The sequence below is a fragment of the Callionymus lyra genome, chromosome 9 (genome assembly GCF_982586985.1).
Source record: "Callionymus lyra chromosome 9, fCalLyr1.hap1.1, whole genome shotgun sequence".
NCBI classification, from domain to species: domain Eukaryota; kingdom Metazoa; phylum Chordata; class Actinopteri; order Syngnathiformes; family Callionymidae; genus Callionymus; species Callionymus lyra.
The window spans coordinates 6874136-6897749 of NC_141826.1; the positions used below are offsets into that span (position 1 = coordinate 6874136).

At 38.0% G+C, this 23614-nt stretch overlaps 3 long non-coding RNA genes and 1 pseudogene across 3 annotated transcripts; all 4 read right to left on the reverse strand.

Annotated features, from left to right (window-relative positions):
• Positions 1-318: 318 nt before the first annotated feature.
• LOC148071621 (uncharacterized) lies at positions 319-1494 on the reverse strand. Its single transcript, XR_015712788.1, has 2 exons — positions 1267-1494; positions 319-1189 (listed from the first exon to the last, which is right to left on the reverse strand). It is a non-coding gene; the product is annotated as an uncharacterized LOC148071621 (long non-coding RNA).
• A 3926-nt stretch (positions 1495-5420) lies between these two features.
• LOC148071622 (tumor necrosis factor alpha-induced protein 2-like) lies at positions 5421-11952 on the reverse strand (annotated as a pseudogene).
• A 7029-nt stretch (positions 11953-18981) lies between these two features.
• On the reverse strand, positions 18982-20388 carry LOC148071623 (uncharacterized). Its single transcript, XR_015712792.1, has 2 exons — positions 19945-20388; positions 18982-19867 (listed from the first exon to the last, which is right to left on the reverse strand). It is a non-coding gene; the product is annotated as an uncharacterized LOC148071623 (long non-coding RNA).
• A 1978-nt stretch (positions 20389-22366) lies between these two features.
• LOC148071624 (uncharacterized) lies at positions 22367-22854 on the reverse strand. Its single transcript, XR_015712794.1, has 2 exons — positions 22712-22854; positions 22367-22634 (listed from the first exon to the last, which is right to left on the reverse strand). It is a non-coding gene; the product is annotated as an uncharacterized LOC148071624 (long non-coding RNA).
• Between the last annotated feature and the right edge of the window lie 760 nt (positions 22855-23614).

The window sequence follows — 23614 nt, forward strand, 5'->3', positions numbered from 1 at the left end:
CAAAATGACGTGAACTGTAATAATAAATATTTATCCATTGTTTTTTGTGTTAATCCACATAATATTTAGATTTTTATCAGTGGATTGGATCATAAACAGCCCATAATAATGCACCTGACAACATATACTGCATTTCTAGCTGCTCTCAACTGTTTGTTCATTAAGTGTTAAATATAAACCTTGTCAAATTAGCACCTTACACTTTAATTTATGAGCCATTGGCAATATATTTTAAATTTCTTTTTCTGTCTTCATCTCAGGTTCAACAGAGTATTTTACACCTTGTATCTCCAGACGTCTGAAGAAGGTAAAGACACGTTTCTGCTCAGAGTATTTATTAAAGAATTATAAATGACATTTTCAAACTATTACACGGATGATTTCCACGATGGACTTCGTTGTTCCGAATCCGAGCAGTTTCTCTCCGGCGTGGACCCTCAACGCTCCAGGAAATATTCGGGGATCTTCCGTCAGATTCCAACTCTGCTCCTCAAATTGACTTTGAGGAGTTGATGAAACTCCTCGATGAAGTCGAGGTGCTGTCGGAGAACACTGTCGGGCAGAACTATCCGGTCCAGACAGGAGGGAGATGGATCGACGTTGGCCCCCCCCCGGGGTTCTGGGTGCAGCTTCCACCGATGATGATTCATCCCTTCATACATGGAAACACGTACGAACAACACGTTGTTTTCCAACAGCAGTGGCTGATCAACTGTCAACTGTTGATGTAGTAGCTGTTCATGACCTTCTTCGTGTTTGTGTCTCCAGAATGTTCCAAGTGTCACACAAGTTTTGTCTCCTTTTTGTACATTTTTTAATATTAATTCTGATTCTAAATATCATTTTTCTATCTCATTCCAGCAACAACCCACACTTAACTCATAACATAGATCTAATGGCAATGATCTGATGTTCCACCAGATGCTGTGGGGCCAGAAAACCCTATGTCAAGAGACCACCGAACGCCTTCATGGTGTTCATGAGGGAGAACAGGGAGAAAGTGAAAAACACGATGAAGCCTGAAGATGCAGAGACCAACACCCTCCTGGGGCACATGGTGAGTGTCTAAAACACAGCCAGATTTGTACAAGTCCGAAAAGCTCTTGTTTGACGACCTGTTTTCCTGTTTATACAGTGGCGGAAGTTGTCGTCGCAGGACAAGGATTTCTACTATCAGATGATGAAGATCCTAAGGAGGAAATTAAAGTCATTGACACATTTGTGGATCAACAGTTCAAAGGGATGGAAGTGAAAGATGATACGAACCTTGAAAAGCATCTACTAGCTGTTCAGACTGACGTTCAAACTAAGCTTGTGAGACTGACGCCAGAAATGGAATCAGGAGCGGCGGGTCATCTGCTCGACCTTCACCACCGGCAGATTTATATCCACCTCCAGGATCTTCTGCAGGAGAGCAGCAGCACCCAGAACAGCACCAAAAAGGAATATGATTAAAAACAAGATTCAATTTTCAGGTTTCATGGTAAATGGATAATTAAGTAAATACAAAACAGAAAATAGACATTTCTTCTCAACAAAAACAACTTTTACCTCATGTTTAGTTATTCTTATTTTATGAAAAAAAACATTTGGATCTTCAATCGGTTCTAATTTGTTGTGTTCCTGTTTGGTTTCTCTACTTAAAATTGAAAATTTTACATTTTTAATCTATGTTTGCTGCAGCCAAATGATGTAAAAATGTGTAATAGATACATAAAAACTTTTTTACCGAATACGATCTTTCCTCACATGTTCTTTTCGAGCTTCTCAATGATTATTAATAATAATGATCTTTATGGACATAACACGTTTCAGACTGAGAGTAGCGACACTATTCTTTAAATAATAGTAAAAAACAAACATTATTTAACAATAAGAAACAGCACCAAAAACATTAATATAATAAAAAACAAGATTTAATTAAGTAAATTGGGTTTAGACTTTGGCGTCACACCGAGGTACTGCCCCCTGCTGGACACCATTTGAAAAACAAAACGGAAAACTACTCCTAAATAAGTTGTTTTCGAGTAATAATGCAAAATTCAATTACAATCGCTGTTTCTTAACTAACCTTTATCTACTAGGTTCTGGTAGTGAGTGATACATGGGCGAAAAATTAGGTGAAATAAGGCGGCATTAGCTTAGCTACATGCTAACGTCATGCTACAGAGGTTGGATTAACTAAACGAATACGCTTCGAAAATAATAAGCCAAATTGATAGATTAATTAAACCATATCGACGATAGTGAGATGTTTATTTCCCCGTGTAGCGACACAAGGATCTCAACAGGATAAAAAGGTTGTCGTGGTCAACGTTGACAAGTGTAACGGCTAGTTTTAGTGTTAGCCGAGTGACAAGTACAAACTTGAATCAAAAACTTCGAAGAGAAGGTAACAAACAAATCTTTTAAGAAATGAAACAAATAAACAACAAAAAACGGTCACTCACGGAACATCGAGTCCTCACCGATGTACGAAAACATGACGGCGATGACACCTGCAAGTGGACGAACGCTCGCTTCTGATTGGCTGACACCTGAACCTGCGTCATTGATGACGTACACGAGGCCTTTAATGCGTCTTTATCGAAGCGATATAAAATGTAATTTCCACCTGGATTTACCGTATTTCGCATCGGACCTTCGGTAAGTATCACCTTTTCCAATTGAGTCCATCTTAGTTCTGCTTTAGCCACATTTTTGCTAACAATCCCACAACTGATCCAACGTCACTCAACACACACGTCAATAAAAAATACTTTTAATGTAATTTAAATGTAAATGACTCGTTTGAATTAGGCAGTAACTTAATTACTTTGACATGTTAATTAAAACAGCAAGAGATATTATAAATATAAATGTATTTATTTGTACAAGTAGTACAATTATTGTACAGTTTATTACCACAGATCATTGTTAGTAACATCACAATAATACACGTTTCCTAAGTGTTGTTTCAACAGTTAAGGTTTATGTTTTAATTTTGGTTTAAACATATTTTATCTGATCAATAATCTATTGTACAGATGATTTCAACAATGGACCTCGTCACTATCGATCTGAGCAGCTTCTCGTCCGAGTGGACTGATCCAAGCACGGAGTCGGACACAGTCCACTCCACGTTCCTGTCCATGATCGGGGACCTTCCGTCTGCTCCTGATTTGGACTCTGCTGCTCAAGACGATCTGCTCTTGCTCAAACTCATTGAAGAGGTTGATGTCGAGCAGTTAGAGAAAGACTTGACCTCAGAGTTCAAGATGACGACGGCCCCTGAAACCCACCCCTTCCAATGTGGAGCCACGACGGTTCCATCGTTTGGACGAGTGCTGTCAGAGAACACACTAAGGCACTACCATCAAGTCCCAGCTGGGTTGACTTGGGTCAACAGTGGAGTCCCCCCAGGGTTCTGGGTTCAGCCGCGACCAGCTGTGGAAGTCATGAGCCCGCTCGTCTTTTTGTAAGTGTCACACATGTTCATATCCAACTCCACGTCTTAAATATCGTCTTGAAATTAACTTTCCTTTTCATTCTAGCAACAATCAGAACATCCAGAAGACCTCCAGCCGCGCTCCTTCTCCGCCTCAGGCCTGCTCTTCCACGTTAGTCCTCACGTTTGATTCATCTAAATGCACACTTAACTCATAACATAGATCTAATGGCAATGATCTGATGTTCCACCAGATGCTGTGGGGCCAGACCGTACGTCAAGAGACCAGCGAACGCCTTCATGGTGTTCATGAGGGAGAACAGGCAGATGGTAAAAAACACCATGAAGCCTAAAGATAGTGCCGAGACCAACACCATCCTGGGGCACATGGTGAGTGTCTAGAACACAGCCAGATTTGAACAAGTCCGAAAAGCTCTTGTTTGACGACCTGTTTTCCCTGTTTCTACAGTGGCGGAAGTTGTCGTCTCCAGACAAGGATTTATACTATGGGATGGCAAAGGATGAGAGAAGAATCCACGCCGAGAAACACCCAGACTGGTCGGCGGGCAATAATTATGTAAATAACTTTATTTTCTCTCTTTCTCTTTTGGCAAGTGTTTTGTTAATCTTTTTGTTTCTCTGTGTGCAGGGAAGGAAACACAAGAGGGGGAGAAAGAAGAAGAATCTTATCATCTAAAGCCGCCGTTTTAACTGCTGTACATATGTTGAGTGTAAATAAATTATTTTTAATCAAAAAGTCTTTTTGAATGCAGCAGATGATGTTGTCTACATCAGGGCTCGAGAACCTTTATTGTGTAAAGAGCCATTTACGGGTCGTGTCCCGCCAAAATAAAACTCTGTTTGACGGATAAACTGAATCCTAAAAAGCTAATAGTCCTATAAAGTATATTTTACAAAAACAGGAAAACTTATTAAACTTATTAAATTTGAAGGAACACTTGCAGGATATGAGAAATTGTCCCTTTCTCTTGTCCCTTGATTTTAAAAATGAAACGCAAGACAATCCGTTCTCTTTTCTAAAAAAAAAAAAAAGTCCACCCTTTATTCCAAACATTTTTAATTTAGAAAAAACATAAGTATTTTCAAATATTTACAATGTACAAGTTGCCTTGTAAACAATACACAACATTTGCAAATATTATATTAAGAAATATACACTTTTATTTTCAAATATCCCTTAAAAATATTGTGGCCACATGAGCAAGAACATAAATTAATTAAAATTTCAAGGGATTAATCTGCAGTATTTATTGGAATTTGGAATGATAATTTTAGAGAAGAAAACATGAGTAGGGGACACTTTGAGTTGTCGTCTCCAGACAAGGATTTTTACTATGGGATGGCAAAGGATGAGAGAAGAATCCACGCCGAGAAACACCCAGACTGGTCGGCGGGCAGCAATTATGTAAATAACTTTATTTTCTCTCTCTTTTGGTAAGTGTTTTGTTAATCTTTTTGTTTCTCTGTGTGCAGGGAAGGAAACACAAGAGGGAGAGAAAGAAGAAGAATCTTATCATCTAAAGCCGCCGTTTTAACTGCTGTACATATGTTGAGTGTAAATAAATTATTTTTAATCAAAAAGTCTTTTTGAATGCAGCAGATGATGTTGTCTACATCAGGGCTCGACAACCTTTATTGTGTAAAGAGCCATTTACGGGTCGTGTCCCGCCAAAATAAAACTCTGTTTGACGGATAAACTGAATCCTAAAAAGCTAATAGTCCTATAAAGTATATTTTACAAAAACAGGAAAACTTATTAAACTTATTAAATTTGAAGGAACACTTGCAGGATATGAGAAATTGTCCCTTTCTCTTGTCCCTTGATTTTAAAAATGAAACGCAAGACAATCCGTTCTCTTTTCTAAAAAAAAAAAAAAGTCCACCCTTTATTCCAAACATTTTTAATTTAGAAAAAACATAAGTATTTTCAAATATTTACAATGTACAAGTTGCCTTGTAAACAATACACAACATTTGCAAATATTATATTAAGAAATATACACTTTTATTTTCAAATATCATCCCTTAAAAATATTGTGGCCACATGAGCAAGAACATAAATTAATTAAAATTTCAAGGGATTAATCTGCAGTATTTATTGGAATTTGGAAATTATAATTTTAAAGAAGAAAACATGAGTAGGGGACACTTTGATTTCTCTTAACGTATCGTTCAGAATACTTTTCACCGTCTGTCGGTCCTCCCTGGAGATGTTTGTCTTGAGTTTCAGTAGAGCGGACACGTGTTTTTCACTGGAAAGAAATGGACACGATTCGATATATGGCAGGTTATTCTAAAATGGCATCGATCTTTTGGTCTGGACTTTATACTCGTCCTGATAAAGTTTGTATTTTGGTACCTGAGGTGGGGATACGAGGAGGCCAGTGTGACGACTTGCATCTGTATGGCCGGAACATCCTGGAGGCTCAACACTCCCGCAATCATGTCCAGGTATTCCTTCAGCCAGTTTTCTTTGGACCCCTGAACACACATGTTTTAATAAGCTTTTAATTATCTCTTTGAAAAGTTAAATTAAATGTTTTTTTATATTGAAAAGTTGAATTTATTTTAATTGAAAAATCTTTTTCAATAATTAGTATATTTAAAGGTAAGTAAGTAAGTAAGTGTTATTTGTAAAGCGCTTTTCGAGGCTAGACCATGAATAGTTCTTAAAGTAAGAACCAGAAATTTCAAATTGATCTTGAAAGAAACTGGCAGCCATTGAGAAACTGACAGCCATTGAAGAGTTTTAAGGATTGGAGAAATGTGAGTTCTTCTACTAGAGTGGGTCAGAATTCTTACAAAAATGTATTGCATGAAACCAAACACACCCTGTTTCATTTTACAATATCGGTTTTCATGGCATCAATCATAATGTCATCAGCAAAGGGACAATGAAATCCCGCGAGATTCTGGCGATAACTGAGGACGAGAGGATACACTCAACATATAAAGGTCATTTATATTATAGTTCAATTGGTAGCCTTTTAAATAACTATAAATATAATGAATGTTTATGTTTTGTTTAGGCTACGATTAAAAATAAAATAGAAATCAGAAAATGTATTTTTGAATTATTGGAATTAAAATATCAAACTCTACAGTAAAAAAACAATTAATTAATTTTGAAAGTATTCAAAAAATTGTAACCACAAAATCAACCTTTCAATATATACACATTATTGAATTCAATTATTTAAAAGAAACAATTAAATGCTTAAACAACAACATTTCAATAAAAACAAGTTTAAGGATAAATTCAACATATTCTAATGTCACTGAACTACGTCCATAGTTTCACCACAGTTTCTCACCTGATCACTGAACCAACGTTGTAAAGTGTCGGCGTCGCTCGTCACTCTGTCGAAGGCCTCCTGCTGCTGAGCCCGACTCCTCAGCTTCACGTCTCCCTTCAGCAGCCGTCTGACGTATTCCACCGTCACCTCCTGGTGCAGCTGTCCGATCAACTCCTGAAGACACGGATCATGAGTCTTAGCTCGTGAAAACTTTTTTTTTTTTAGCTCTTTTTTAATACCTTGTGAGAAGATTCAGGGGATGATCATCTTGTCGAACGTTGACGAGTGCAGCCAATCGTGGGTTCCAAGCTTTCTGTGGTTTGGCTGGGGCGACACAAGTGATGGATTTTTATTTTGATCACCTGTACGTCTGTTATTGACACTCACCTTTAGCGCCTGGTGGACCGGGCTCAGTAGGAACTGGTGCGCCGATTGTTTCATGTCGGCCAGGACGCTCATGCATCTCTCTCGGACGTCGTCCAGGATCATGGAGCTCTTCTTCAAAATAAAATCCCTGCAGACACATGACAGTTGAGTCACATGACCACCTCGCGGTCACACCCTGAAGTCGGAGGCTCCACCTGAATTGTTGAATCCATCCGAGGTTGGCTTTGATGAACGGTTTTCTGCTCCACTTGTTTTGCTTCATGACGTCCTCCTGGAAGGCCTTGAAACGAAAACATTAATTCATTTGAATCTTTTTTCTTTTGACGTGAGAGACGTTACCTGCACAGCGAGTCGCTCAGTTCAAGTTATACACTGGACCTTCTCTCTATCACCCACGACCATTCCCGCTGAGGTCAGCATTCCGTTGATGAGCTGAAGTGTGAAAATGAAGTCATGGTTTGAAACGTTACCGCTACTAGATTTAGCCAAAAGAATCCTTTTTTTTCAAATACCTGAATGATGTCATAGGACATGGTGAAGCTTCCGTCCTTCTTTGTCGGCTCGCTTTTCCACGATTCCCTCGCTTCCGCCAGGACTTGACTGATGAACGTCGTCATCTCTGCCTGATCAAACCAAAAAAACTTGATACGTTATCAATCACGAGTTATGATTAAATCCTACAATCTTAGGTGTATAAATAGAAAAGTGTTAAAGATCAACCGAGACATCTTATCTATAAAAACATTTGTTCCAAAGGTTGTTAAAGTCATAATACGTAAGTTTGAAAAAAAAAATGTTGGCTCCCCCTGTGTCAGAAAAATATAACTGCAATGCTGTCAAATCAGTCAACCATGCCTGTTCAAAATGACAACAATCGAACAGAAAATACATTTGAAAAAAAAAGGTTTTAAGAAAGAACTGTTTTTTAAATACTTTTTTAATTTGTAGGTATTTTAACTGTGTATTGTTTTGTTGTTTAAGCGCTTTGTGACCCTGGTTTATGGAATAGGGAAATTCCAATTTTTTAATTATTGGAATCAAAACATCAAACTCTATATGTAAAAAAAACAATTCATTAACTGTGAAAGTATTTTTAAAAATGTATTAAATAATTCAATAACTTTGTGTAGTTTTGTCTCTCAGGACAAACCTGATGATGAATGAATAATGAATGGAAATTACTTTTGTCTTGCCCATCAAAGTTGTCTTCAATGAAACGATTCACTAGTTACTAAATTAAGTCATATTGTAAGGGGTGGAGTCAATTTATACAACTTATATTTATAATAAACAAATGGTAAATTACATGTTTTTTCTTGTCTTGACCACATTTTTAAAAAACTAAATTCACTTCATACTATCAAATTTTACAACCTGAAACAAAATAACAATGCTTGGAAAATGTTTGTTTTTTTATCTTATTCTTCAATAATGTTTTACAAGCTTATATTACTGTGTAGTTAATGTGTAAATATACCTGTTGTTTGCTCAGGTACTGCTCCTGCAGCGACGCCACCATGTGGTCAGGCAGCAGACTTCCTAGAGCTTCAAAGTTGATCTCTGGCGCCAAAAGAGGGTTCTTAAACAGTCTTATAGAATAAGAAGATTATATTGATAAATATAAAATCACTTTAATTTCCAGTTAAAAACAAAGAAGGAAGTTCAAGGTAGGAATAGCATTGGTGGGGAGTTGGACGGGCAACTTACCCAGGATAATAGTCAGTGACCCATTGCAGCAGGAACTTGCAGTCCTCATCCCCCAGCCCGAACTCTGCAATCTCCTCCAAGCCTTTGCTCATTTACTGGTGGTACAGCTCGGCATAGAACTGACAGATGTCCATCTCCGGAGGGTAGCAGCTCTTGACCACCTTCACGACCGTCAGCAGGTCCTCCTTCATCTGCAGGCCCATGCTGTGGATCTTCGCCTGGAGGCAGTTCTGCTTCACCGGACTGCTGAGACCGACGGGTTCTCCATTCGCTCCTCCACCAGGCTGGTGAGCACTTGGTCGTGTTGTTGCCTCCATCTGCTCTGCCTCCAGGATGGCGCCGACCCGGCCATTTGATCCACCAGTTGGTCCTGCTCCTCCTGCAGCTGGACTGCTTTCACGGCAGACACTAACACGGCCGCTTCTTGTTCCCCCTTCAGAGACTCTTGGTCTATATGGTCTGGATCACGAGAGTCTCCAGGATTTTCTGGTCCGAAACAAGCTTGAGGACTTTTTTGTCTTCCTCTGATTGACCAAACAGAAGCTTCTCTTTGTCCACCAGCTGAAGAGCTGCCTCGTAAAAGTGAGATTGCTCCAGGTCTTGGTCAAAAGAGACGACTGGAAGAGAAACAAATAAGTGGTTAGATATTGAGCGTTCCTTCGGACCTTTGCTGACTGGCCATATTTTGGGGAACCTCCAACCTCCGGCTGGGCTTCCCTCTGGGATCGGTGGCACGTGTGACGCCGCTGACCTTGACCGGAGCCTCATTCAAGCCGTTTGCTCTGCAGGAAAACCATAATACAGCGTTAAAATGACAAATGGGTTTTTTCCATTCATACATGATTTTTTCTTACACTTCTGAATATTTTAAGATGCTGAACAATCATTTTTAAGAACAAAAAAACCCATTATTTGCCATTTTGTAACCTCATCTAGAGCCTGATATTTAATTATTGGCACTAAACTGACAAACATTATCAACTTCAACTTCTATCCTCAGCCAGATTTTATGTTAAAATACATTTACATTTACACAGAAATTCAAAACACATTGTTAACGCAAACATCCTACTCACCAGATTTGTTCGTTTTGAGAGGATTCTCTTCCAAGCAGCCTTTGGCTGATGTGAGCTCCTGGAAGTTACAGTCGGGGAAATAACTCTCTGGTCCTCTGAGCGTTGGAGGATTTCTGAGGCTACAGGCTCCTCCCACTTTCCTCCCACCCCTTGCGTGCACACACCCACGCACTCATCGTACTTTCACCTTCACTTTTGTCTCGTTGTTTGCACAAGCATGCTTCTAGTTTTCATGCGGCACCTTCATTCCAGGGCAGCAACATTTGGATGACTTTGCCAGGTGTTATTGTGAATAAAGGTCACAATTTAAATCCAAGTCAAAGTTTCAGGTCAAACAAAAATTCAATTAATTAATTTCATGCAAGGTCAATAAAAAAACTTTTTTTTCAAGATATCTTTGCATTTATTTTCCTTATTATTTTTGATTTATCTTCGTTTTAGCTTCATGTCATTTTATTACTTCATTTTCATTCAAATTTCGTTTTTTATATTGAGGGGCATTTTTATCCGTCTGAGACTCGGTTTAGAGCCTCTACCCTCAAAGAAGTTAACCTTGACTTGACTTTTCACTTTGATTTAAAAAATAAATCAAAAGATCTTCATAGTCGTTTCTCCTTTCAACCTTTTAGAAAATGAAAATAAAACGAGACAAAACTGAAAAGATGTTCCACAGTGTAGTCGGTTTCAAAATAACTTTTAAAAAGTGAACAAATATGCAGTGGTGGAGGTTGTTCACCTTGACCCTGAGACAACACAAGGGATACCACAAACACATTTGTTTTAGGGCCTTCGGGGTCACCTTGACCCCCAGACAACACTAGTTCAAATTCCCGTTCTGGAGACTCTAATTATCTCCATGAACAAAATAAAAATCAAATCATAGCTTTTTATCCATTATATTGTAAATCTAAATAAACAAGGATCAAAAATGAATGATTTGAAAATTATACCTTCAGGGTAATATTATAATCATAGTTATTATATTCAAAAGTTAATACATCTAAAATGCACTTTTTATTTTTATTTGACCGAAAAAGAGAAAATATTGTGTATGAAAATATATATTTATTGACTAGTTTCAGTGCTGGAGAAGCTAATAATATGTAGCGGGTCCCAGCAGGGCCTTCGCTGACAGATATGATAATCCTGGAATTACAATGGACATGAACGACACCGGACCACAAGTGCTCATGAACCAAGTCTCTTGGATTATCTTTATTCACATATTTTCATTAAACTGCAATCGTGACTCTTCCTTTGTTCTTTTTCTTTTGCATTAGCAATGGTTTAAAAACCACTTTCAAAGTACATTTACATAAATGTCAATTTTACAATTTTCCTTTGAAAACAAACCATGTCTTTTAATCACTAATCATTTTCTTGTTATCAATCATTCCTTCACTTCCAACATACACCCTTCATTCTTTCATCAAGAATAATAATCGTACATTATGTACAGTAGATGCCATAAGTGAACACTTAATAAAACAAAATGAATCTCTTTTGCAGTTTAACTCGCCAAAACGGTATAACATATTTATTTCTGCGCGTGCTTTCAACCAGGGCGGCTCCTATAACTGGTCTGAACTTGCAGTCATGCTAGCATGCTACATATACTCCACACAATACTTTTCACACTTCATAGCACACAAATGCACAATTCAGACTCACACACCACACACACACGACTATTTTAACATATTAAATATTACCGCACAAAAGTCAAGGAGTCAAAAGAAAAATACACACAGAAGCATTTAACTACGGCCACGGACGCCATTTTAGTAATCGCCACGATCATGAACCGCAGCACTTTCTATGTTCACACACATAACTGTCATATCAAAAATCCTTATAAACAGTTTAAAGTAAGAGGAATTAAAGAAAGAGTTCTTAACCAACCTGGAATTACAATGGACATGAACGACACCGGACCACAAGTGCTCATGAACCAAGTCTCTTGGGTTTCACTTGTGCGAAGTATTGCCATGAATACCGTCGCCCGCAAGTGCTGCCACCTTGTGTCCGTTTTCTGCATGGCATTGCACATTTATCTTTATTACACCCTCTTAGTGGGACTAAACAACAAACCAAAAAGTGACAGAAAACATTATATAATAATATCTAAACAAAACACTTTTGTGAGTATCACAAATACATTTAAAATCTCACCAAGGATGAAAACTAGATTTGTTAAAATGAATGATGAATATATTTAAATATAATCTTTATGTCAACAATTTAAATAATAAATATCTATATCAATTTAAAAGAGCCAATACTATGATAAAAAGTGGGTTTGTATCCAGACATTTATACTCAACAGTGTCAAAGGTCGAGCCTGGGAGCAGGAAGTTGATGCAGATTTGACAGACAGTCATTGTTGAGAGAGAGAGGCAGGCGATGAGAATCACTGCGTGAGGAAGGTAACGTTAGCCGACAACAACTTGTTAAATATATCATTTGGATTTTGATTTGCGTGGAACTCCTGTATAACTCCTAGATGGATATCAGAAAGTTATTTGCCCGCAGCAGGGATAAAGCAATGAGGAATGAGAGGTAAGTGAAGTCCTAGCTAGCTAGACAACATAAGTGTGTCTTAAGTTAATGCTAAGTTAGCATTAACGTCATTCCTTCTATCAATATGTGAATAAAGATAATCCAAGAGACTTGGTTCATGAGCACTTGTGGTCCGGTGTCGTTCATGTCCATTGTAAGTAAGTAAGTAAGTAAGTAAGTAAGTAATTCTTATTTGTATAGCGCTTTTCCAGACCAGGGTCACAAAGCGCTTAAACAATCAAAACAATATTCAATAAAGTATATATTTTAAAGATCAAGATAAAACTGATAACACAACAGGAGTTCCAGAAAATCAAGGAAAAGCCTGAACAAATAAAAACGTCTTAAGATGTTTATTAAAGGAGTCAGTAGACTCCATCAAGCACAAAGAGAGAGGAAGATTGTTCCAAAGCTTAGGAGCAACAGCCTGAAAAGATTTCTCTCCTCTGGTTCTGAACCTTGTGCGAGGAACCGAAGAGTTTTAAGGATCGGAGAAATGTGAGTTCTTCTACTTGAGCGGGTTAGAATTCTCGCTGCAGAGTTCTGAATCAACTGCAGGCGAGACAGCTCCTTCTTGTTAAGACATGGAAACAAACTGTTACAATAGTCCAGACGAGAAGAAACAAACGCATGGATTACAAGCTCCAGATCATGTTCCGACAACATTTTCCTAAGTTTAGAGATTTTTATCAGTTGAAGGAAACAGTTTCTGGTTCCAGAATTATCATATCTGTCATCGAAGGCCCTGCTGGGACCCGCTACATATTATTAGCTCCTCCAGCACTGAAACTAGTAAATAAAAATATATTTTCAAACCCCATATTTTCTCTTTTTCGGTCAAATAAAAAAAAAAAAGAAAAAGTGCATTTTATGTATGATGTATTCATATATTTAATTTAACTTTTCAAAGAGATAATTAAAAGCTTATTGAAACATGTGTGTGCAGGGTTCCAAAGAAAACTGGCTGAAGGAATACCTGGACATGATTGCGGGAGTGTTGAGCCTCCAGGATGTTCCGGCCATACAGATGCAAGTCGTCACACTGGCCTCCTCGTATCCCCACCTCAGGTACCAAAATACAAACTTTATCAGGACGAGTATAAAGTCCAGACCAAAAGATCGATGTCATGCTAGAATAACCTGCCATTTATCGAATCGTGTCCATTTCTTTCCAGTGAAAAACACGTGTCCGCTCTACTGAAACTCAAGACAAACATCTCCAGGGAGGACCGACAGACGGTGAAAAGTATTCTGAACGATACGTTAAGAGAAATCAAAGTGTCCCCTACTCATGTTTTCTTCTTGCAATACTGCAGATTAATCCCTTGAAATTTTAATTAATTTTTGTTCTTGCTCATGAGGCCACAATATTTTTTTTTTTAGAAGAGAGAACGGGTTGTCTTGCATTTCATTTTTAAAATCAAGAGAAAGGGAAAATGTCCCATATCCTGCCCGTGTGCCTTCAAATTGAAGTTTTATTAGTTTCCTTGGTCTAAAAATCAAGTTCAAGTCTGTCTTTTGGAATATCTTACTGCTCAAAGCACAGTCTTATTAAAAAGGGAAAATACATAAGGTTTAAAATATTGCTTCTGGCGCCGCCAAGTGTCCCTAAAGTGTAGCTGCCGGCCACAACATACTATGCATTTGTTTACAAAACAAGATAAATTCTCTTGTTGAGTCAGTTTAAAAGATTATCATTAAGAAAAACAGGAGTTCTAATGTCATGTGCCGAGGTGTCAAATGAATGTTGTTATTGACGCACCGTTCTAGAACAATACCTGGACGTCATCAATGTAAGATGTACTGCCTTCTCAGCCAACTTGTTTCCTTGTTTTTATTTACTATGAATGATGGCTGAACCGAGACGAGTTGGCGAAGACTTCAGAAGCAGAAGTTACTGTAAACACGTCCGCTGAGAATCACCGCTGCAGGGAAAAGGAGGAGAGGAAAAGCCCTCTGAAGGACCGGGAATGGCCCCACATTCCAGTCATGGTCCATAAAAATAGTTTCCTATTTATTTTATTAATTTATCTTAAAATATGACAGTCCTGGATTAAGAGTTAGCCACTTAGCATTTAGCTTGCTAGCTCTTTATACGGGACCTCTGTTGAACTTTTAGTGTATATTTAAACTCATAAACGAGGGAAACGTCTACTTCTTTGTAACAAGATGGCCCCAGATTTCTCTTTTAATTTCTGCACCATTTTTAAACGTTTAGAATAAGTAGTTGATTGTTTAGAAGTTAGAAGTAGCTCTGCCACTAGCATTAGCTTTTTATTTTAATTGTTTTAATTTGTCCAAAATGTTTTCTGGAGTATAAAGAGTTAAACTTTCAGACACATGCTACATGTTTAAAACAGACCATTTATTAGTTCATAATTTTCTTTCCTGTTTTTGTAAAATATACTTTATAGGACTATTAGCTGTTTAGCATTCAGTTTATCCGTCAAACAGAGTTTTATTTTGGCGGGACACGTCCCGTAAATGGCTCTATAAACAATAAAGGCTCTCGAGCCCTGATGTAGACAACATCATCTGCTGCATTCAAAAAGACTTTTTGATTAAAAATAATTTATTTACACTCAACATATGTACAGCAGTTAAAACGGCGGCTTTAGATGATAAGATTCTTCTTCTTTCTCTCCCTCTTGTGTTTCCTTCCCTGCACACAGAGAAACAAAAAGATTAATAAAACACTTACCAAAAGAGAAAGAGAGAAAATAAAGTTATTTACATAATTGTTGCCCGTTGACCAGTCTGGGTGTTTCTCGGCGTGCATTCTTCTCTCATCCTTTGCCATCCCATAGTAAAAATCCTTGTCTGGAGACGACAACTTCCGCCACTGTAGAAACAGGAAAACAGGTCGTCAAACAAGAGCTTTTGGGACTTGTTCAAATCTGGCTGTGTTCTAGACACTCACCATGTGCCCCAGGATGGTGTTGGTCTCGGCACTATCTTTAGGCTTCATCGTGTTTTTCACTTTCTCCCTGTTTTCCCTCATGAACACCATGAAGGCGTTCAGGGTCTCTTGACGTAGGGTGGTTTTTTGCCACAACCGCATCAGATCATTGACAACATTAGATCAATTTTATGAGTGAAGGTTGCATTTTTGGAAAAGTAAAAAAAGCGAGAGAACTAACTGGGAAGTGCAGGCCAGAGGAAGAGAAGGAGCGAAGCCGGAGGTCGGCTGGACGTTCTGGTTGTTGCTGGAATGAGATAGAAAAATGATATTTAGAATCAGAATTAATATTAAAAAATGTACAAAAAGGAGACAAAGCTTGTGTGACACTTACAAAAAGGCGAGAGGGTTCATGGTTGGCACTGCTGGAACATTCTGGAGACACAAACACAAAGAAGGTCATGAACAGCTACTACATCAACAGTTGACAGTTGATCAGCCACTGACCTGCTGTTGGAAAACAACGTGTTGTTCGTACGTGTTTCCATGTAAGAAGGGATGAGCCATCATCGGTGGAAGCTGCACCCAGAACCCCGGGGGGGCGCCAACGTCGATCCATCTCCCTCCTGTCTGGACCGGATGGTTCTGCCCGACAGTGTTCTCCGACAGCACCGGTCTATACGACACGGCACTGTCGGGGCTCCACATTGTAGCGGGTTGATGTCGTACGTTGTCGTGTCGACAAGTCCGGAGGTCGAGTCTTTTCGTGGCTCCAGGGCCTCGACTTCATCGAGGAGTTTCATCAACTCCTCAAAGTCAATTTGAGGAGCAGAGTTGGAATCTGACGGAAGATCCCCGAACACTTCCTGGAGCGTTGAGAGGACAGTGTCCAACTCTTCGCTGGGATCGGTCCACGCCGGAGAGAAACGGCTCGGATTCGGAACAACGAAGTCCATCGTGGAAAGCATCTGTGAAATAGTTAGAAAATGTAATTTATAATTCTTTAATAAATACTCTGAGCAGAAACGTGTCTTTACCTTCTTCAGACGTCTGGAGATACAAGGTGTAAAATATTCTGTTGAACCTGAGATGAAGACAGAAAAAGGAAATTAAAAATATTGCCAGCTGCTCATAAATTAAAGTGTAAGGTGCTAATTTGACAAGGTTTATATTTAACACTTAATGAATGAACAGTTGAGAGCAGCTAGAAATGCAGTATATGTTGTCAGGTGCATTATTATGGGCTGTTTATGATCCAGTCCACTGATAAAAATCTAAATATTACATGGATTAACACAAAAAACAATGGATAAATATTTATTATTACAGTTCAGATGTCATTTTGAAAATATATTAAGCTAATAATTCAATCACATGACTTGTTTAATGTTGTTTTTTTATTTTAAAGTAATCAACTTGAATTCATTTTGACACACATACAGTCTTTATAATTTATTTCAACCTAATACTGGGGAAATTGACCATTTATAGTAAATAAACACATACAGTGGATCTTTATTGATAAATAAGTACAAATAAGTTTCAGATCAAATATTTTTTAACCAAAATTAAAACATAAACCTTAACTGTTGAAACAACACTTTCTAGGCAACATGTATTATTGTGATGTTACGATGATCTATCTATGGTAATAAACTGTACAATTATTTTCCTACTTGTACAAATAAATACATTTATATTTATAATATCTCTTGCTGTTTTAATAAACATGTCAAAGTAATTAAGTTAATGCGTAATTCAAACGACTCATATACATTTAAATTACATTAAAAGTATATATACCATATATATATGGTATATATATACCATCTCTAGCCTCAAATCTGCAGGTGGCGTAGTTTAAAGTAACTTACTACTTCAACCAGGTGTCACCTCTCAGTGTCTACTCTCTGTGTCATCTCTCCCTGAAGCCCATCAACTTCCATCTCTCTGCCTCTGCACTACCACTTAGTCTGAAGCAACATGAAAATATTACTGTTTATAAATATACAAATATGTACATAGTTCACATTTTTTATGGTCTTCAGTTTTCCCATGGAATTATAATAACAGCGAAAGCTGCTCTGTTTACAAAGTTATCCCATCCTTCCTTGTGACAAAAAAGTCACCTGATCAAAATGCATTCTGTAAGAAACTGACAGTTTTTTCTTTTTTCCTCATATGGGAAGTTTTAGATTTCTGCCATCGATATTCAAAATCAAATGACTGACGCAAAAAAAAGAAGGAAAACATTGGGACATCATTCATTGATAGTCAACTCACCTCCGCTTTTGCTCATCAACTTTCATCTCTCCCAGTAACTGTTGTTCCACTTTGTCTAGACAAACAAACCATGTCTTTTAATCACTAAAAAAACTGTTATTATAGTTCCATGGGAAAACTGAAGACCATAAAAAATTTGAACTATGTACATATTTGTACGTTAATAAACAGTAATGTTTTCATGTTGCTTCAGACTAAGTGGAGCGGAGTGCAGAGGCAGAGAGATGGAAGTTGATGGGCTTCAGAGAGAGATGTCACAGAGAGTAGACACTGAGAGGTGACACCTGGTTGACGTAGTAAGTTACTTTAAACTACCCCACCTGAAGATTTGAGGCTAGAGATGGCAACACCGAGCAGCAAGCTGTGTGTGTCCGTTATTTAGCTAAAGGGAGTGTGAAGGAGGCCTTTATTGTGTCAACGTGATATAAAATGCATCAGACCTTCGGTAAGTATCACCTTTTCCAATTGAGTCCATCTTAGTTCTGCTTTAGGCACTTTTTTGCTAAAAAATCCCACAACTGATCCAACGTCACTCAACACACATGTCAATAAAAACTACTTTTAATGTGATTTTGAATGTATATGAATCGTTTGAATTACGCAATAACTTTATTACTTTGACATGTTAACTAAAACAGCAAGAAATATTATAAATATAAATGTATTTATTTGTACAAGTAGGAAAATAATTGTACAGTCTATTACCCCAGATCATTGTTAGTAACATTCCAATAATACATGTTGCCTAGAAAGTGTTGTTTCAACAGTTAAGGTTTATGTTTTAATTTTGGTTAAAAAATATTTGATCTGAAACTTATTTGTACTTATTTATCAATAAAGATCCACTGTATGTGTTTATTTACTGTAAATGGTCAATTTCCCCAGTATTAGGTTGAAATAAACTATAAAGACTGTAAGTGTGTCAAAATTAATTCAAGTTGATTACTTTAAAATAAAAAAACAACATTAAACAAGTCATGTGATTGAATTATTAGCCTAATATATTTTCAAAATGACGTGAACTGTAATAATAAATATTTATCCATTGTTTTTTGTGTTAATCCACATAATATTTAGATTTTTATCAGTGGATTGGATCATAAACAGCCCATAATAATGCACCTGACAACATATACTGCATTTCTAGCTGCTCTCAACTGTTTGTTCATTAAGTGTTAAATATAAACCTTGTCAAATTAGCACCTTACACTTTAATTTATGAGCCATTGGCAATATATTTTAAATTTCTTTTTCTGTCTTCATCTCAGGTTCAACAGAGTATTTTACACCTTGTATCTCCAGACGTCTGAAGAAGGTAAAGACACGTTTCTGCTCAGAGTATTTATTAAAGAATTATAAATGACATTTTCAAACTATTACACGGATGATTTCCACGATGGACTTCGTTGTTCCGAATCCGAGCAGTTTCTCTCCGGCGTGGACCCTCAACGCTCCAGGAAATATTCGGGGATCTTCCGTCAGATTCCAACTCTGCTCCTCAAATTGACTTTGAGGAGTTGATGAAACTCCTCGATGAAGTCGAGGCCCTGGAGCCACCGGTGCTGTCGGAGAACACTGTCGGGCAGAACTATCCGGTCCAGACAGGAGGGAGATGGATCGACGTTGGCCCCCCCCCGGGGTTCTGGGTGCAGCTTCCACCGATGATGATTCATCCCTTCTTACATGGAAACACGTACGAACAACACGTTGTTTTCCAACAGCAGTGGCTGATCAACTGTCAACTGTTGATGTAGTAGCTGTTCATGACCTTCTTCGTGTTTGTGTCTCCAGAATGTTCCAAGTGTCACACAAGTTTTGTCTCCTTTTTGTACATTTTTTAATATTAATTCTGATTCTAAATATCATTTTTCTATCTCATTCCAGCAACAACCCACACTTAACTCATAACATAGATCTAATGGCAATGATCTGATGTTCCACCAGATGCTGTGGGGCCAGAAAACCCTATGTCAAGAGACCACCGAACGCCTTCATGGTGTTCATGAGGGAGAACAGGGAGAAAGTGAAAAACACGATGAAGCCTGAAGATGCAGAGACCAACACCCTCCTGGGGCACATGGTGAGTGTCTAAAACACAGCCAGATTTGTACAAGTCCGAAAAGCTCTTGTTTGACGACCTGTTTTCCTGTTTATACAGTGGCGGAAGTTGTCGTCGCAGGACAAGGATTTCTACTATCAGATGATGAAGATCCTAAGGAGGAAATTAAAGTCATTGACACATTTGTGGATCAACAGTTCAAAGGGATGGAAGTGAAAGATGATACGAACCTTGAAAAGCATCTACTAGCTGTTCAGACTGACGTTCAAACTAAGCTTGTGAGACTGACGCCAGAAATGGAATCAGGAGCGGCGGGTCATCTGCTCGACCTTCACCACCGGCAGATTTATATCCACCTCCAGGATCTTCTGCAGGAGAGCAGCAGCACCCAGAACAGCACCAAAAAGGAATATGATTAAAAACAAGATTCAATTTTCAGGTTTCATGGTAAATGGATAATTAAGTAAATACAAAACAGAAAATAGACATTTCTTCTCAACAAAAACAACTTTTACCTCATGTTTAGTTATTCTTATTTTATGAAAAAAAACATTTGGATCTTCAATCGGTTCTAATTTGTTGTGTTCCTGTTTGGTTTCTCTACTTAAAATTGAAAATGAAGTAATTTTACATTTTTAATCTATGTTTGCTGCAGCCAAATGATGTAAAAATGTGTAATAGATACATAAAAACTTTTAACCGAATACGATCTTTCCTCACATGTTCTTTTCGAGCTTCTCAATGATTATTAATAATAATGATCTTTATGGACATAACACGTTTCAGACTGAGAGTAGCGACACTATTCTTTAAATAATAGTAAAAAACAAACATTATTTAACAATAAGAAACAGCACCAAAAACATTAATATAATAAAAAACAAGATTTAATTAAGTAAATTGGGTTTAGACTTTGGCGTCACACCGAGGTACTGCCCCCTGCTGGACACCATTTGAAAAACAAAACGGAAAACTACTCCTAAATAAGTTGTTTTCGAGTAATAATGCAAAATTCAATTACAATCGCTGTTTCTTAACTAACCTTTATCTACTAGGTTCTGGTAGTGAGTGATACATGGGCGAAAAATTAGGTGAAATAAGGCGGCATTAGCTTAGCTACATGCTAACGTCATGCTACAGAGGTTGGATTAAATAAACGAATAAGCTTCGAAAATAATAAGCCAAATTGATAGATTAATTAAACCATATCGACGATAGTGAGATGTTTATTTCCCCGTGTAGCGACACAAGGATCTCAACAGGATAAAAAGGTTGTCGTGGTCAACGTTGACAAGTGTAACGGCTAGTTTTAGTGTTAGCCGAGTGACAAGTACAAACTTGAATCAAAAACTTCGAAGAGAAGGTAACAAACAAATCTTTTAAGAAATGAAACAAATAAACAACAAAAAACGGTCACTCACGGAACATCGAGTCCTCACCGATGTACGAAAACATGACGGCGATGACACCTGCAAGTGGACGAACGCTCGCTTCTGATTGGCTGACACCTGAACCTGCGTCAATGATGACGTACACGAGGCCTTTAATGCGTCTTTATCGAAGCGATATAAAATGTAATTTCCACCTGGATTTACCGTATTTCGCATCGGACCTTCGGTAAGTATCACCTTTTCCAATTGAGTCCATCTTAGTTCTGCTTTAGCCACATTTTTGCTAACAATCCCACAACTGATCCAACGTCACTCAACACACACGTCAATAAAAAATACTTTTAATGTAATTTAAATGTAAATGACTCGTTTGAATTAGGCAGTAACTTAATTACTTTGACATGTTAATTAAAACAGCAAGAGATATTATAAATATAAATGTATTTATTTGTACAAGTAGTACAATTATTGTACAGTTTATTACCACAGATCATTGTTAGTAACATCACAATAATACACGTTTCCTAAGTGTTGTTTCAACAGTTAAGGTTTATGTTTTAATTTTGGTTTAAACATATTTTATCTGATCAATAATCTATTGTACAGATGATTTCAACAATGGACCTCGTCACTATCGATCTGAGCAGCTTCTCGTCCGAGTGGACTGATCCAAGCACGGAGTCGGACACAGTCCACTCCACGTTCCTGTCCATGATCGGGGACCTTCCGTCTGCTCCTGATTTGGACTCTGCTGCTCAAGACGATCTGCTCTTGCTCAAACTCATTGAAGAGGTTGATGTCGAGCAGTTAGAGAAAGACTTGACCTCAGAGTTCAAGATGACGACGGCCCCTGAAACCCACCCCTTCCAATGTGGAGCCACGACGGTTCCATCGTTTGGACGAGTGCTGTCAGAGAACACACTAAGGCACTACCATCAAGTCCCAGCTGGGTTGACTTGGGTCAACAGTGGAGTCCCCCCAGGGTTCTGGGTTCAGCCGCGACCAGCTGTGGAAGTCATGAGCCCGCTCGTCTTTTTGTAAGTGTCACACATGTTCATATCCAACTCCACGTCTTAAATATCGTCTTGAAATTAACTTTCCTTTTCATTCTAGCAACAATCAGAACATCCAGAAGACCTCCAGCCGCGCTCCTTCTCCGCCTCAGGCCTGCTCTTCCACGTTAGTCCTCACGTTTGATTCATCTAAATGCACACTTAACTCATAACATAGATCTAATGGCAATGATCTGATGTTCCACCAGATGCTGTGGGGCCAGAAAAACCTATGTCAAGAGACCAGCGAACGCCTTCATGGTGTTCATGAGGGAGCACAGGGAGAAAGTGAAAAACACGATGAAGCCTGAAGATGCAGAGACCAACACCCTCCTGGGGCACATGGTGAGTGTCTAAAACACAGCCAGATTTGTACAAGTCCGAAAAGCTCTTGTTTGACGACCTGTTTTCCTGTTTGTACAGTGGCGGAAGTTGTCGTCGCAGGACAAGGATTTCTACTATCAGATGATGAAGATCCTAAGGAGGAAATAAAAGTCATTGACACATTTGTGGATCAACAGTTCAAAGGGATGGAAGTGAAAGATGATACGAACCTTGAAAAGCATCTACTAGCTGTTCAGACTGACGTTCAAACTAAGCTTGTGAGACTGACGCCAGAAATGGAATCGGGCGCGGCGGGTCATCTGCTCGACCTTTACCACCGGCAGATTTATATCCACCTCCAGGATCTTCTGCAGGAGAGCAGCAGCACCCAGAACAGCACCAAAAAGGGATATGATAAAAACAAGATTCAATTTTCAGGTTTCATGGTAAATGGATAATTAAGTAAATACAAAACAGAAAATAGACATTTCTTCTCAACAAAAACAACTTTTACCTCATGTTTAGTTATTCTTATTTTATGAAAAAAAACATTTGGATCTTCAATCGGTTCTAATTTGTTGTGTTCCTGTTTGGTTTCTCTACTTAAAATTGAAAATGAAGTAATTTTACATTTTTAATCTATGTTTGCTGCAGCCAAATGATGTAAAAATGTGTAATAGATACATAAAAACTTTTTACCGAATACGATCTTTCCTCACATGTTCTTTTCGAGCTTCTCAATGATTATTAATAATAATGATCTTTATGGACATAACACGTTTCAGACTGAGAGTAGCGACACTATTCTTTAAATAATAGTAAAAAACAAACATTATTTAACAATAAGAAACAGCACCAAAAACATTAATATAATAAAAAACAAGATTTAATTAAGTAAATTGGGTTTAGACTTTGGCGTCACACCGAGGTACTGCCCCCTGCTGGACACCATTTGAAAAACAAAACGGAAAACTACTCCTAAATAAGTTGTTTTCGAGTAATAATGCAAAATTCAATTACAATCGCTGTTTCTTAACTAACCTTTATCTACTAGGTTCTGGTAGTGAGTGATACATGGGCGAAAAATTAGGTGAAATAAGGCGGCATTAGCTTAGCTACATGCTAACGTCATG